The sequence below is a fragment of the Hemitrygon akajei genome, chromosome 5 (assembly GCF_048418815.1).
Source record: "Hemitrygon akajei chromosome 5, sHemAka1.3, whole genome shotgun sequence".
NCBI lineage: Eukaryota > Metazoa > Chordata > Chondrichthyes > Myliobatiformes > Dasyatidae > Hemitrygon > Hemitrygon akajei.
Genome location: NC_133128.1, coordinates 129,213,963 through 129,231,683, shown reverse-complemented (window position 1 = coordinate 129,231,683; position 17,721 = coordinate 129,213,963). Strand labels below are relative to the sequence as shown.

Here is a 17,721-nt window from a genome sequence, read left to right as displayed (position 1 = left end):
AAGATTTGTTTTTGTATGCTCTTTCTATTACTAAAACGAGTTTCTGGCGTTTCAGGGATAAAATATGTATGTTTTGATTTCTGTATTATTTTTAACTCTTTGGACGAAAAATAGACGAATCTCGTTTCATATTGTTTAACGATAACCTTAAGCAAGCAACGTATTCTATGAAATGATTTGTGGAAAGCTATCGTTCCAGCAAGTCTTTTCATTTCTTTCCCTTCCCCTGACTGTAAACCGCAGAACAGAAACAAACGGTGTGTAAAATAAAACGTTACGAACTGAATCGTATGTAAATGTTCAAATTGGAAATCACTTTTGATATTGAAGTTATCAATTTAAACTAGCAGTTTTCTTTAAAGACTATTGTGTATAGCACTTCGGTAGATTTAATGTAACAAAAATGAAACGGCCTCCTTTAACCCACAAAGCGGCAGTGTTCTCTTGCTTATTGTTAATACTTGAGTCGTAGCATCAGTATTGCTTTACGAACACATTTCCAACATGCGGTCTGTGCAGAAAAAAATCTTGAAATGTCCGCATTGCAAAGCCATTTAATGTAAAATGTTGTTTATTTTCACTGCGAACCGTTTTTTTTTCCCCCTATGGCAGTATTTACAGTTCTAACCACTGCAGCAGTACATTGTCACTTAAATTCACGTACGGAGCGGGTGGGAATTTTAGATACAAGGAAGGTGTTGAAAGTAGCACGTCAGGCAACACCTGAAGACAGAGAAAAAAGTTAGTTTCATTCCGATTTTCTTTGAACCATACGGAATTAACAGTAAAGTTGTAACGGCTAAACACATTAGGGAAAAATTAGGGGCTGTGGTTATGGTAGCGGGAATGTGAACAGATAGAGTGAAAGAAAGAAACGATTTAATGACAAAAGGCTTGACAGTAAACACCTTTCCTTCCTTGATCCAAAATAGTTAAAACTAAGTGGAGATTTCAACCTCGTCCCACTGATCTTCGGTTCCTTTACCTCCACGTCTGCTTCAATGATCAGAAGCTTTCACAGCCCACAATGTAGACTCTTTCATGTTTACTTATTTCATGCTCAAATTGTTCATTCCCAGGTACAGGCCTTTCATCCTCTCTAAGTGGTTTAACTGGCTTATTATTGATCTTAGCATTTTTTTCCAGTTCCACTCATGTTCTTTAACTTACTTCCTATTGAATTTCAAGAATTCTGTTAGTTAAGATCCAACCCTAATATTCTCATCAAACCTACTGATAATGGTAAAATGTGTTAGTTAACAATCAGACCTTTTACCAACCCTTTCTCAAGGGAACAGAAGCCACCATTTCCTATACTATCACAGGCCTCATCTCCTTGGGGGAATTTCGCTCCTCAATGTTTTCCAACATTTTATATTTCCTTTGAAGATTTTGATCATCTGAAGTATTTTGCTTTAGGGTATTTTAAACACCTTGTGATATGTTTTATCAAACCTAAAGTCTCTCAAAATGTAGATATTTTATTTAGAAGTTAGCTGATACATACCCACTCTAGATCCCCAAGTAATGGTACAAAGATTTGGCCAATAGGAACCTCATTTCTCCTTGTGAAGTTTAAAGGTTTCTTTGCACCTACAAGCTTCCTGTCTCTTGATATGTAGATAAGTTAACTGATAGAAATAATTTTCAACATTTACTGCGAAGTCGATGCTGCACTTTTTTTCATTCTCAAGATATCATAGCACCAAGCTATCCCCATTCTTCGATGCACCCAATTGATTATGTGGGCGTCTAAAGCGGAGTGGTTAAAACTTTTCATGTATCCAGTTAATGATCACAATTAGTATTCTGCAACTGTACAAGTTTAAATGTCAAACCTCTATCTATGTAATGAACTGTCAAGGTGGAAGTGGTTTATGAAACATTTTTAACCAAATAGCAAACTACACATTAAAAAGAGTTAAAAATTCTTTAGTACATGCATTAAATGAAATTACAATCTATATTAAACAAACAATAGCATAAAATTATTACAAATTATTGATTTACAAAAGTATTCTATTTCTAACTTGATGCCATTTTCAAAATTTATATGCAAATAAAGCTATTGAAAGTATCAAAAATTTGATAGATCAATATAAATGTGGATAATATATAAGATAATGACATTGCAAAAGAAAGCTTAACATTTATTATTTGAATTCCACTCTCGAAAGTAACATGAGAACTAGTGTTAGACTACTCTTAAATCTGTTGGTAATGACAGCCTGATAATAAATGCTTTATCAACTTTTCTTACCAGTGACAAACCTGAGTTAACAGCAAGTTAATGTTAATTTTCTTTGGTCTTGATATTTATTCCAATTTTAATGTATGGATCATGACATTGCAACAGTTTTGTTATTAGGCCCTTTCACCATTAATCATTTAGGAAGTCATGTAACCCATTCCATACATCCCTCTCCACTTACTCAGTGAGTGCACCTTATTTGGAGAGACTTGTTTTAGAGCAGCTCCGGCCTATGGTTAGGCCACACTTACACCCCCTCCAGTTCACCTATCAGCCCCGACTAGGAGTTGAGGATGCCATCGTCTACCTGCTAAACTGTGTCTACGCCCACCTGGACAAGCCGGCGAGCACTGTGAGGGTCATGTTTTTTGACTTCTCCAGTGCGTTCAACACCATCAGCCCTGCTCTGCTGGGTGAGAAGCTGACAGTGATGCAGGTGGATGCTTTCCTGGTGTCATGGATTATTGATTACCTGACTGGCAGACCACAGTACGTGCGCTTGCAACACTATGTGTCAGACAGAGTGATCAGCAGCACCGGAGCTCCACAGGGGAACTGTCCTGTCTCCCTTTCTCTTCACCATCTACACCTCGGACTTCAACTACTGCACAGAGTCTTGCCATCTTCAGAAGTTTTCTGATGACTCTGCCATAGTTGGATGCATCAGCAAGGGAGATGAGGCTGAGTACGGGGCTACGGTGGGAAACTTTGTCACATGGTGCGAGCAGAATCATCTGCAGCTTAATGTGAAAAAGACTAAGGAGCTGGTGGTAGACCTGAGGAGGGCTAAGGCCTGTTTCCATCCTCATGTTTCCATCCAAGGGGTCAGTGTGGACATGGTGGAGGATTACAAATACCTGGGGATACGAATTGACAATAAACTGGACTGGCCAAAGAACACTGAGGCTGTCTACAAGAAGGGTCGGAGCCGTCTCTATTTCCTGAGGAGACTGAGGTCCTTTAACATCTGCCGGACAACGCTGAGGATGTTCTACAAGTCTGGTGGCCAGTGCTATCATGTTTGCTGTTGTGTGCTAGGGCAGCAGGCTGAGGGTAGCAGACACCAACAGAATCAACAAACTCATCCGTAAGGCCAGTGATGTTGTGGGGGTGGAACTGGACTCTCTGACAGTGGTGTCTGAAAAGAGGATGCTGTCCAAGTTGTCCATCTTGGACAATGTCTCCCATCCACTCCATAATGTACTGGTTAGGCATAGGAGTACATTCAGCCAGAGACTCATTGCACCGAGATGCAACACTGAGCATCATAGGAAGTCATTCCTGCCTGTGGCCATCAAACTTTACAACTCCTCCCTCGGAGTGTCAGACACCCTGAGCCAATAGGCTGGTCCTGGACTTATTTCCACTTGGCACAATTAACTTATTATTATTTAATTATTTATGGTTTTATATTGCTATATTTTTATGCTATCCTTGGTTGGTGCTGCTGTAATGAAACCCAATTTCCCTCGGGATCAATAAAGTATGTCTGTCTGTCTGTCTGTTATCCTATTATTCGTGTGCAGACTTTTTTAAACCCCTTGTAAAGTCAAGTCGCTTTATATTGTCATTTCAACCATAACTGCTGGTACAGTACACAGTAAAAATGAGACAATGTTTTTCAGGACTGTGGTGCTACATGAAACTACACTGAACTGTGTGAAAACAGCACAGAAAAAAACTACACTAGACTACAGACCTACCCAGGACTGCATAAAGTGCACAAAACAGTGCAGGCATTACAATAAATAATAAACAAGACAATAGACAAAACAAGACTTGTGCCATTGTAAGAGGACCATTAACAGTAGAAAGCACTTAATGTGTAAACGCCCTTAAGTCACCACCTTAACTCAATGACTCCTAACAACATAAGAAATTCCACTAATCAATACCTATTGGCTGACTAACACTTATTGAACTTTGCCACTAAGTATCATTACAAAAAGTAACAAAGTAACTCCATAAAACAAGTCAATCAACTCTGCCCTCTATATATCAAGACAGGAGTTCCAAGCTATGAAGCTCACTGGGAGGGAGGCAAAAATTATTGGGATATTATATATATCCAATATATCATTAAAATCATCATTTAGGGGTGACTACCTTAAAATCTGCAAAGGTTGAATCAACAACAGATTGGAAATTTGAGTTTATTGTTAGTGTTAAAGCTAATCTAATAGTGTATTACAATTTGAGAAACTTACTTACAAGGCAAAATCAATTCTTCTAATATTAATGAAGTCCTCTGTAAAATACTAAGAATTTTAAGGAAAGGTGACAGGAACGTTGATACTTGATAAGAAGGTTTATTTAATATTATTAGCAGATGGAAGTGCTGAGCTGAGGTTACAGTCAGATGAAACATGATTTACTGTATGACAGAGCAGGTTTGAGAGGTCAAGTAGTCTACTCCTGCTCCTAATCTACATGTTCATTTATAAATCAATCTGTTGCTCATTTTTTATCCCAATATCCTTCAGAAATTTGTTTGAATGGTATTTCAACTTTTCTACCACCAAACAAATGGTAAGTGATTTTTTTTCAAAGTTGTATTGGTAATAATCAAAAAGAGTACATGAAAAAATGTCATAAGTATATGTGCATACCTCCATGAATGTTTCCTATGGTAAATGGTTGTATCATTATCATGAAGGTTTACTGTATAAAGTTGTAATGCTTCAACTACTGTACATCCTCAATCCAATGATACTACTGCTTCAATGTACTATAAGGTGACTCCAGAGCACTTCTGCCTCTCAAATCCATATTATGTATGTGTAGTGTCATTCGTCGTTTTTCTTCATCTTTGATGCTTCATTCAATAAGTGAAAACGCAAGGCCTAAATGTACTTGTATCTTTAAGTTGACTGTATAGTTGTATGGCAAAGCTTGGCTATTATGACTGGCTGCAGGCCAACCACAACATATTGACTTGTTCTCATGAGCTGTGTTTTGTGTGATGACTGAACAGAGTAATATTATATAGTATTACATCAAGTAATTCACCATACTTTTAAGGTAGTGATATAGGGAAAATCTCAAGAGATCTCAAGCAGTTCTTTAAAATGCTTTGAAATTTAGAGTTCTTTGTATTATAGAGTCAGATTGTCAGATGATGGTAGGTTCCCCCCCCCCACCCCATTCTTAACATGTTGTAGTTGTTAACAAGACCAGCTTTCAATTCTAGTGTCTAATTGTTCTGAGCATGAGATGGTAAATCAACTTTCTGCTGTGATTTGTTACAATTGAGTTACTTGTAGACAGGAATTAAGAGGTATTGTGTAACCAGGTATATTGGACAAACCAGGAAAGAATGGCAGAGCAACACACACAAAATGCTAAAAGATCATTGCAAGCCAGGTAGCATCCACAAAAAGAATAAACAGTCGATGTTTCAGGCCAAGACCCTTCATCAGGATTGGAAAGGAAGAAAAGTCTGACTAAGGTGTGGGAGGGAAGAAGTACAAGGCAGTAAGTAATAGGTGAAACCAGGAGAGAGGGAGCAATGAAGTAAAGAGCTGAGAAGTTCATTGGTTCAAGAGATAAAGGGCTGGAGAAGGGGGAATCTGATATGAGAAGTCAGAAGACCCTGGAAGAAAGGGAAGGGGGAAGAGCACTAGAGGGAGGTGATGGACAAGTAAGGATATAACTTGAGGGAGGGAAACAGGAATGGGGAATGGTGGGGGGGGGTTGAGTGGGCAGTTACTGGAAGCTTGAACAAACCCATGTTCATGATATCAGGTTGGAGGCTACCCAGACGGAATATAGCACGTTGCTTCTCCAACCTGAGTGTGGCATCATTATAGAGGTAGAGAAGGCCATAGACTGATATGTTGGATGGGAATGCGATGTAAGAATTGAAATGGGTGACCACCAGGAGATGCCGCTTTTTGAGACGGACAGACTGAAGTTGTCTAGCGAAGCAGTCTCCCAATCTACGTTGGGTCTCACTGATATACAGGAGGCCACACCAGGAGCACCAGATACAGTAGATAACTCCAACAGACTCACAGGTGAAGTGTCATCTCACCTAGAAGGATATTTTGGGACCCTGAATGGTAGTGAGGGAGGTGGTGTAGGGGCAGGAGTAGCACTTGTTCCACTTGCAAGGTTGTGCCACGAGTACATCAGTGGGGAGAGATGAGTGGACAAGGGAGTCACGTAGGCAACAATCCCTGTGGAAAGTGGGGGGGGGGGGGATTGGGGAGGGAAAGATGCACACTGGAGTGGGATCCTTTTGGCGGAAATTTTTCTTCCTAGCAAACACTGGTAATACAGTTGACAATATTTTGCCAGATTCTTGGTTACACTTGCCAATTTTTTTAATCTTCAAAATTGCAATGCTAGATTTAAATTGTCACATAAGTACACTACATGATTCGTCTGTGGCACAGTAGTGCAGTTCGTTGAGTTGCTGCCTCGCTATTCTGGAGTCCTGTGGTCCACTCTGTGTGGAGCTGGCACAATCTCCACACAGAATGGGTCACAGTATAGGATTCCTCCCAAAGATGAGATTGATAGTCAGTATAAACTGCCCCTAATATGGTGGTTGTCAGTGTATGGGTGAAGATGAGGGAATGAAGGAGAGTAAGTTACAGAAATGATTAGTGGAAACTGGGATTGCTTTGAGAATTGGCATAGATCTAAATAGGGGAATTGCCTCCTTCAATGAAAATAAATACGAAAATATGGGTTCTGAATTACAAATTATCATATCCCATAAGACCACTTAGAGTTTTGCAGTACATTTAGTATATTGAACTTTCAAATACTCCCTGATGCATTTTAAAGTTCTAGGAAAATACTAAGTAAAGCACAGCTGTCAAGATACAGCTAAGGAAACTGATATTTCTTAATGTAGTTATTTGAAGAAAACAAAATATTATTTGAATTATTAAACTATTAAGTTGAATAGTTTTAAAAAAGTAATTAGTAATTTTATAGAACAAACTGCAGAGTTTGAGAAAAATATTGAAAGTAAAACTTAATCAAATTAGGTGAATTAAGATGCCAGGTTAGAGAACCTGACCCTTTTTCTATCCAATTAACAATTCAAGTATCCTTAATTAAGTAAATGAAATCACTGTTTCCACTGTTTTTGGATCATCAAATTGATAGATTATACTGGAAGCCAGGAGATCTTGTGAATGTTCATACAGCTTTCATTGGCAGTGGGGCTACTGTTTATATTACAATATACTGTGATAACACAGCTTGAATTTAGTAACTTTATTGCTATGTTATTCATTCCCAATAATCCAGTGAAACCACATGGCATTTTGAATGTAATTGATTAATTCAAAAGAGATCTGCATAAGAGAGTGCAGAATAAGAGGTGGATAATTAAAACAATAGATTAAAGTAAAATGGCAAGGTTGTTGTTTATAGATAGCTTGGATAGGAAATTATAAAGTCACAGATTTTTAAAAAAGAACATGATTGCAGTTTTGGAAATCAATCCAACATGATTTGTAGCCTTTTTCTCTTTAATTAGAAATTACAGTGCAGAAGACATCTTTTGGCCCAGCTATTCACTATTTGTACTTTTCATGCCCCTCTTTCAATTATAAATGCTGCTTCTTACTCTGCTCTCATTTTCTTCAATTCCCCATGACAGGGGTGGTTGGTGAATGGCATGTGTGCTCAAGATGGCATTCAGAAATTTATTGGAGCGACATGTAGACAAATCTTTAAACCCCACCCTTGATTAAAAAAATACTAAATAATCATCATTACTGTGAAATGAAGCAGCAAATTATTTTTTTTACAACCCAAAGGCAGTTTTTCACAGGAAACTAGGGGCAGCTAGGTGGTTGCAAGAATACTTGACATTGGATGATACATTTTGAAATCTTTGCAGGCCTGGTGTACACATCAGTATTTGGATAGTAAATGGTTGGACCAGTTGATACTGGCTTTCCTCTGGTTCTGCTTTTTTCTTCTAATGTTTGTCAGTGAACACTTGATATTCAGTGATCATAACGGTAAATACTGTGTAGTTTAGAGCCACTACGAATATTCACGTAAGTCATTGTTTTCAGTGATGAACTTTGTCATGTCTAATTAAAGGAGCAGACTTGCTAAAAAAAAACTAGTGGTATATACATAGTTCTCAAAACATTCAAATACAAGCTGGATATAAAATATTTGTAATCTTTAGTGCAGCAATAGAAGTCTCACTGAGACTAAAATGAGTTTATTTTCCCTTTCTTGATCTTTTATGAATGAACATATGTGAAGAACAAGATGATGACTAGAGTGAATATAGGACCGATGAGGGATAAAAGAGGAAATGTGACTGTTGTCAGAGGAGGTCCTTAATGAATATTTTGCTTTGGTATTCATCAGTGAGAGCGACCTTGATGATTGTGAAGTCAGTGTAGAACAAACTACTATGCTGGAACATGTCAAGGTTAAGAAAGAGAATTGCTGGAATTTTAAAAAAATATTAAGGTAGATAATTGCCCAGGGCCAGGTGAAGTATACCTCAGGTTACTATGGGAAACAAAGGAAGAGATTTCTGTGCATTTGCAATATTATTTGTATCCACAGAACTAGCATCAGAAAATTGGAGGATAGCAAATTTTATTTCTTTGTTCAAGAAATGTAATAGAGATCATTTCTGGGAATTATAGACTAGGGCATCTTCCTAGTTGGCAAACAATTGGAGAGAGTTCTTAGAGACAGGATTTACAAGCATTTAGAGAAGCATAATCTGATTAGGGATAGTCAGCCTAGCTTTGTGAGGGGCAGGTCACACCTCACAAACTTGATTTACTTCTTTGAGGAAGTCACTAAACAAATTAATAAAGGTGGAGCAGTCATGTATATGGATTTCAGTAAAGCATTCAACAAGGGTCCCTGTGGCAGGCTCATTCAGAAAATCAGGAGGCATGGATGGGATCAAGTAAACTTGACTGTATGGATTTGGAATTAGCTTGCCTGCAAAAAGCAGAGGGTGGTAGTAACTGGAGTATATTCTGCCTGGATGTTTGTGATTAGTGGTATTCTGCAGGGCTCTGTTCTGGGACCCCTGCTCTTTGTGCTTTTTTTTTATTAATTACTTAGATGAGGGAGTGGAAAGATGGGTTAATAAGTTTGCAGATAACACAAAGATTAGTGTTGTAGATAGTGTAGAAGATTGTCACAGATTATAACAGAACATCGATGGGATGCAGAACTGGGCTGAAAAGTGACAGATGGAGTTCAATCTAGAAAAGTGTAAAGTGATGCCCTTTAGAAACTCAAACTTGAAGGCAGAGTACAAGTTTAATAGCAAGATTCTTAGCAGTATGGAGGGAAGGATGGATCTTGGGCTCCACGTCCACAGATCCCTCAAAGTTGCCACATATATTGTTAAGGTGGTTAAGAAGATGTATGGTACATTGGCTTTCATTAGTCAGGGGACTGAGTTCAAGAGCTGTGGAAAAAAATTACTTCTCTGTCTCGTAATTTTAATTTATTAGATTCTTTAAACACATAGGCTCATCAAATTTCAATGAGTTGTATTGTCACATCCTGTTCCTTCATTCCTTTGTTACTTCATCTAAATTTTGTTGCCATTAATTTATTACCATAACACAGGACTTTTCTCCGTGATGCAAGAATAGGTTTCTCTTGTCATCTTGCACAGTGTTTCTCACACAAAGTTGTTAACAGTAACTTTCGGTCATCTGGCATCTGTATTAATGCAGGATCCACTACAGGGAATAGCAAGCAAGAGACAAGTTCTTGCCAATTAAACTCTTGGATCTTCAGTGAGACATACAGAGTCTAAATCAAGTTTAGATCGCTTTTTAAAAAAGCAGGGAATTAAAAATATTCATTTTAGTCATGCACAGAAAATAAAATAAAATAAGGATCAAATGAGATTAAGGAAGTGATCAAAGAGAAAAACGTATGTTTCTTTTAATTCTCTATCATTAATTTTCTCTGCAATCTGCACTTAAAATTATTCTTTCAAGGAGAGAAACTGATTATTCTGCAATAACTATCACTTGAGGGCAACAGCATAGGGCCCTGGGGTGTGCTGCAGAACGGAGGTACCCAGGAATACAAGTACATGGTTTCCTGAAACTGGTGTTGAGATAGACAGGGCTTTTCTCACACTATATTAGTCAGAGTACTGAGTAGAGAAGTTGGGAAGTTACGTAGCCATTGTATAGGATGTTGATGAGGCCACCTTCAGAATATTCTATTCAGCTCTGAATCACCCTGCAATAATAAAGATACTGTTAAACAAAAAAGAATGCAGAAGAGATTTGTGGATGAAACCATGACTCAAAGGACTAATTATGAAGATGGGTTGATGAGCAAGTTGGGACTTTTTTCACTGGAGCATTGAGAATGAGGAGTGATCTTAAAGAAGTATATCAAATTAGAAGCATAGATGGTCAATATCCACAGTCTTTTTTCCTCAGGATTGGAGTATCAAGAAATGTAGGGCATAGTTTTAAGATGGGTGGTGGTAGGGGTGGGATATTTAATAGGGACCTGAGGGGCAACATTTTCACCCAGAGGGTGCTCAGTTTATGGAATGAACTGCTAGAGGATATGGTTGAAACAGGTAAATTAACAACATTTAAAAGGTAGTTGGACACAGAAACATAGAAAATAGGTGCAGGAGTAGGCCATTTGGCCCTTCGAGCCTGTACCACCATTCAGTATGATCATGGCTGATCATCCAACTCAGAACCCTGTACCTGCCTTCTCTCCATACCCCCTGATCCCTTTAGCCACAAGGGCCATATCTAACTCCCTCTTAAATATAGCCAATGAACTGGCCTCGACTGTTTCTTGTGGCAGAGAATTCCACAGATTCACCACTCTCTGTGTGAAGAAGTTTCTCCTCATCTCAGTCCTAAAAGGCTTCCCCTTTATTCTTAAACTGTAACCCTTCGTTCTGGACTTCCCCAACATCAGGAACAATCTTCCTGCATTTAGCCTGTCCAATCCCTTTAGAATTTTATACATTTCAATAAGATCCCCCCTCAATCTTCTAAATTCCAGTGAGTATAAGCCCAGTTGATCTAGTCTTTCTTCATATGAAAGTCCTGCCATCTCAGGAATCAATCTGGTGAACCTTCTTTGTACTCCCTCTATGGCAAGAATGTCTTTCCTCAGATTAGGGGACCAGAACTGCACACAATACTCCAGGTGTGGTCTCACCAAGGCCTTGTACTCCTGCAGTAGACCCTCCCTGCTCCTGTACTCGAATCCTCTTGCTATGAATGCCAACATACCATTCATCTTTTTCACCGCCTGCTGTACCTGCATGCCCACTTTCAATGACTGTACAATGACACCCACGTCTCATTGCACCTCCCCTTTTCCTAATTAGCCTCCATTCAGATAATAATCTGTTTTCCTGTTCTTGCCACCAAAATGGATAACCTCACATTTATCCACATTAAATTGCATCTGCCATGAATTTGCCCACTCACCTAACCTATCCAAGTCATCCTGCATTCTCTTAGCATCCTCCTCACAGCTAACACCGCCGCCCAGCTTCGTGTCATCCGCAAACTTGGAGATGCTGCATTTAATTCCCTCGTCTAAATCATTAAAAATATTGTAAACAACTGGGGTCCCAGCACTGAGCCTTGTGGTACCCCAATAGTCACTGCCTGCCATTCTGAAAAGGTCCCGTTTATTCCCACTCTTTGTTTCCTGTCTGCCAACCAATTCTCTATCCACATCAATACCATACCACCAATACCGTGTGCTTTAAGTTTGCACACTAATCTCCTGTGTGGGACCTTGTCAAAAGCCTTTTGAAAATCCAAATATACTTCATCCACTAGTTCTCCCCTATTCACTCTACTAGTTACATCCTCAAAAAATTCTATAAGATTCGTCAGACATGATTTTCCTTTCACAAATCCATGCTGACTTTGTCCGATGATTTCACCGCTTTCCAAATATGCTGTTATCACATCTTTGATAACTGACTCTAGCATTTTCCCCACCACCGATGTCAGGCTAACCGGTCTATAATTCCCCGGTTTCTCTCTCCCTCCTTTTTTAAAAAGTGGGGTTATATTAGCCACCCTCCAATCCTCAGGAACTAATCTCGAATCTAAAGAATTTTGAAAAATTATCACTAATGCGTCCACTATTTTTTCGGCTACTTTCTTAAGCACTCTGGGATGCAGACCATCTGGCCCTGGGGATTTATCTGCCTTTAATCCCTTCAATTTACCTAACACCACTTCCCTACTAACATGTATTTCCCTCAGTTCTTCCATCTCACTAGACCTTCGGTCCCCTACTATTTCCAGAAGATTATTTATGTCCTCCTTAGTGAAGACAGAACCAAAGTAGTTATTCAATTGGTCTGCCATGTCCTTGTTCCCCATGACCAATTCACCTGTTTCTGACTGGAAGGGACCTACATTTGTCTTAACCAATCTTTTTCCTTTCATATATATATAAAAGCTTTTACAGTCAGTTTTTATGTTCCCTGCCAGCTTTCTCTCATAATCTTTTTTCCCTTTCCTGATTGAGCCCTTTGTCCTCCACTGCTGGACTCCGAATTTCTCCCAGTCCTCAGGTGTGCTGCTTTTTCTGGCTAATTTGTATGTTTCTTCTTTGGACTTGATACAATCCCTAATTTCCCTTGTCAGCCACGGGTGCACTACCTTCCCTGGTTTATTCTTTTGCCAAACTGGGATGAACAATTGTTGTAGTTTATCCATGTGATCTTTAAATGCTTGCCATTGCATATCCACCGTCAACCCTTTAAGTATCATTTGCCAGTCTGTCTTAGCTAATTCACATCTCATACCTTCAAAGTTACCCTTCTTTAAGTCCAGGACCTTTGTTTCTGAATTAACTATGTCACTCTCCATCTAAATGAAGAATTCCACCATATTATGGTCACTCTTACCCAAGGGGCCTTGCACGACAAGATTGCTAACTAACCCTTCGTCATTGCTCAGTACCCAGTCTAGGATGGCCTGCTCTCTAGTTAGTTCCTCAACATGTTGGTTCAGAAAACCATCCCACATACATTCCAAGAAATCCTCTTCCTCAGCACCCTTACCAACTTGATTCACCCAATCTATATGTAGATTGAAGTCACCCATTATAACTGCTGTTCCTTTATTGCACACATTTCTAATTTCCCGTTTAATGCCACCCCAAACCTCATTACTACTGTTAGGTGACCTGTACACAACTCCCACCAGTGTTTTCTGCCCCTTAGAGTTATGCAGCTCTACCCATATCGATTCCACATCCTCCAGGCTAATGTCCTTCCTTTCTATTGTGTTAATCTCCTCTCTAACCAGCAAGGCTACCCCACCTCCTTTTCTTTCCTGTCTATCCCTCCTGAATATTGAATATCCCTGGATGTTGAGCTCCCATCCTTGGTCACCCTGGAGCCATGTGTCCGTGATCCCAACTATATCATATTCATTAATAACTATCTGCACATTCAATTCATCCACCTTGTTACGAATGCTCCTCGCATTGACACACAAAGCCTTCAGGCTTGTTTTTACAACACTCTTAGCCCTTATACAATTATGTTGAAAAGTGGCTCTTTTTGCTTTTTGCCCTGGATTTGCCTGCCTGCCACTTTTACTTTTCACCTTACTACTTTTTGCTTCTACCCTCATTTTACACCCCTCTGTCTCTCTGCACTTATTCCCATCCCCCGCCACATTAGTTTAAATCCTCCTGAACAGCAGGACTTGCTTGACTTATTTCTATTTTCCTCTTCCTCGACCCTAACACCCTGGTTTCCTTCCCCTTGCCAACTCAGTTTAAACCCTCCCTAACAGCTATATTAAACAATCCCGCCAGGATATTAGTACCCTTTGAGTTCAGGTGTAACCCATCGTTTCTGTATAAGTCATGCCTTCCCCAAAATAAATCCCAGTGATCTAAGAATTTGAAGCCCTGCCCCCTGCACCAGTTACTTAGCCACACATTCATCTGCTTAATTATGCTATTCTTACCATCATTAGCGCATGGCTCAGGCAGTAATCCTGAGATTATTACTCTGGAGGTCCGGCTTTTTAATTTTCTTCCTAGCTCCCAGTAATCTTCCTTCAGGACCTCCTCTCTTTTTCTGTCTATGCCATTGATACCAACATGAACCAAGACTTCTGGTTGCTTGCCCTCTCTCCTGAGAATACTCTGGACCCGATCCAAGATATCTCGTACCCTTGCACCAGGGAGGCAACACACCATTCGGGTATCCTTGTCCGGCTCGCAGAATCTCTTATCTGTTCCCCTCACGATGGAATCCCCTATAACAATGGCATTTCTCCTTGCTTTCTTGATCACGGCACTGGGCAGAGTGCCAGAGTCCCGTTCATTGTGGTCTTCCTCTGTCTGGTCAACCTCTCCAACAGTATCTAAAACTATATATCGATTCCTGAGGGGGACTGTCACGGAGGTGCTGTCAACTATTTCTCTATAGGTACTATCCATCACCTCCTCACTTTCTCAAATAAGCTGAAGGTCATCAAATTGTTGCTCCAGATCCCTCACACGATCCCTAAGGAGCTTCATCTCATTGCATCTGGAGCAGATGTATTCCTGGGGGAGGCTGGGATTCCCCCAAGGTCCCCACATCTGGCACTCTGGGCACAACACTAATCCAAAATGCATACCTCTAATGCTACTGTCAGCACTAAATAAATAAACCTGTAACCTACCACTTAACTGTAAGACTCAACCGTCGCAGGAAGCCTCTTCCCGTTTCCGCCTAAGCCCGTTGAGCCAAAGCCCTATCACTCTGCACCCGTTCACTCCGCTGCCCGCTGGATATGGCGGTGTTCTTTTTAAATCTATCGCGCTGTGAGGTCACTCGCCTGCGCAGCCGTGCCTCTTTTATCCCAAGTAGATTGAAAAAAAGTCTGAACTTTTTCCCGAAAAACCGGCGACTTACTCCTCTGCCTGCTTGCTGCGATTCAGGACATGTACATGGAAAGGTATGTTTCAGAGGATATGAGACATGTACATAGATAGGTACATTTTAGAGGATTCGAGCCAAACACAGATATAGCTGACTACCATAGCTTATATGAGTAATTTGGCTGGCATGGACCAGTTAGGCTGCAGGGCCTGTTTCTGTGTGCATGAATCTCTGACTCTATATCTGCCAGGCCAGACAATGTACTCATTGAGGATGCATGGGGTCAGTTGGGCTTGCTGCACTACTGTTGTAGATTGCAGTTGAACTCGGTTTTTCTTGGAAAAGAGAAGGGTTGCATTTTAGCAGATCAAGCATAAAGGGAGAGTACAGAAGTTGTTTACCAGTGTGCTGCTTGGATTTTGGAATATGTGATATAAGTAAAGGTTGGACAAACTTTAATTATTTTCTCCAAAGGGAAGCTGAGGGGAAACCTGATGGAAGTTTTTAAGATGTGAGAGACTTAGATAGAGAGCAAGCTTAAAACTCCTGGATGATATGTTCCAAAAGTTTATTGTTTATCACTGCCTGAGCAGCAAAGAAAGGAAATTGTAGAAAATACATCTTCTGCCAGATACAATATTCAAAATTGTTTCAGTTAAAAGCAAAAGAGATGTGTGTAACATTACTCAGAATTGGACCTACAGTGCCTATAAAAAGTATTCAACCTCCCCACTCTTGGAAGTTTTCATGTTTTATTGCTTTACAACATTGAATCACAGTGGTGTTTTTGACCCTGATCAACAGAAAAAGACTCTTTCGTGTCAAAGTGAAAACATAAAACATGAAAACTTCCAAGAGTGGGGAGGTTGAATACTTTTTATAGGCACTGTAGGTCCAATTCTGAGTAATGTTACACACATCTCTTTTGCTTTTAACTGAAACAATTTTGAATATTGTATCTTGAATATTTTTTATAGGTGCTGTATGTTGTGATATCCTTTCAACTACTGAGAACAAAATTTTCTTATCACGAGAGGCTTAACTCTTTTGCCTGTGTTCTTTGGAAGCCAAAAGAATGAGGAATGACCCCATTCAGGAATTAAAGTTATGAGAGGGCATGAAAGGTAGATGTTGAGATGTATTCACTAATGAGATTGTTTCAAACACAATTACAAGGGCCAGTTGTTTAAAGCAAATGAATAGATTTTTGTTCTACAAGAGGGCTGTGAGTCTCTGATTTTATATGTATATATATATCTCCCAGAGGAGACTAGGTCTTTAGTATTTAAGTTGGAGGTGGATAAAGGTTCTGATATAACAGGTAATTGAGTGCTATGGATAACTAGCAGAGAAGGAGCCAGTGTTGATCACATGATCATATTGAATTTTCCACCAAGAATACTGAGAAAACCCTGAAAATCCAGAGACTGGCAGATTCTGGTAATACAGGAGGCTTCTTCAGTATCACCAAAGAAGTCTATGATCCAAATTACTGCCGAATAAATCACCCATGCTCAAAGGATGGAAGAATCTGCTAAAGGATCGGAAGGATATCAAAAATTGATGAAGACAGCACTTTCAAGAACTTCTTAACTGCAGCAGCACTGCTGAAACAGAGCTTACTAACCAAGTCCTCCAGAGACCTGTGAGAGAAGACATGCAGGAACCTCCCAGTACAAAAGAGGTCCATGATGCCTTCAGAAGCCTGAACAACAACAAAGGCACTGTTCCTGATGAGATCCCAGCAGAGGTCCTCAAGAAAGGTAGACCAGCACTCCTGTACCACATACATGCATTTACAGAGGCATCACCCTCCTGTCAAAAACAGGCACAGTGCTTGCACGTATCCTTGTCAACCAACTCTTTTTCATTACATAAAGATGTACTCCTTGAATCACAGTGTGATTTCTGCCCATCTACAGACATTCTGCTGACATGATCTTCACAGCATGTCAATTGCAGGGAAAATGCCATGAACAAAGGCAACCCTTGTACTCAGTTTTCATAGATTTGACAAAATGTCTTTTGATACAATAGACCGCCAAACATCGCTGTCCTAACAAGTACTTCTGAATACTGAGACTTCGGCATGATGGCATGTCAGCCACAGTACTCAGCAATAGTGGTGCTGGATATGAACCCTTCATTGTCAAGACAGAAGTCAAACAGTCCTGCCACAGGGAATCCCATCCCTTTTCAGACTTTTCAACCTCAATTGGTTCAAGTCTAAGAATGAGGTTAGCATCACCACTGCCATGGATTTTCTGTATCCAGATGACAATACCTTCGCAGCACATTCTGAAGAAGATCTGGAATGTATCCTGAATTCTTTTGCCAAGGAATATAGAGTCTTGGGTCTTGTTTTGAATATAAAAATACAGGTCCTATATCAGTCAGCGCTCAACCAGCCATTTATCCAGCCCTTGAAAATGTAGACTACTTTTCCTACCTAGGCATTCTTCTCAAAAACTGACATTGACTCAGAGATCAGCTACTGCCTGAATAGTAGTAGTGAAATGCAAGATTAAGGAAAAGACCGTGACCTACAGGTTTAACAAACCTTTTGGTCTATTGAGCAGTTATCCTTCTTATATTACTG

General features: G+C 39.8%; 1 protein-coding gene across 1 annotated transcript in view; it reads left to right on the top strand.

Annotated features, from left to right (window-relative positions):
* ikzf2 (IKAROS family zinc finger 2) overlaps positions 1 to 17,721 on the top strand; it is a 161,130-nt gene that overhangs the window by 626 nt on the left and 142,783 nt on the right. The window lies entirely within an intron of this gene.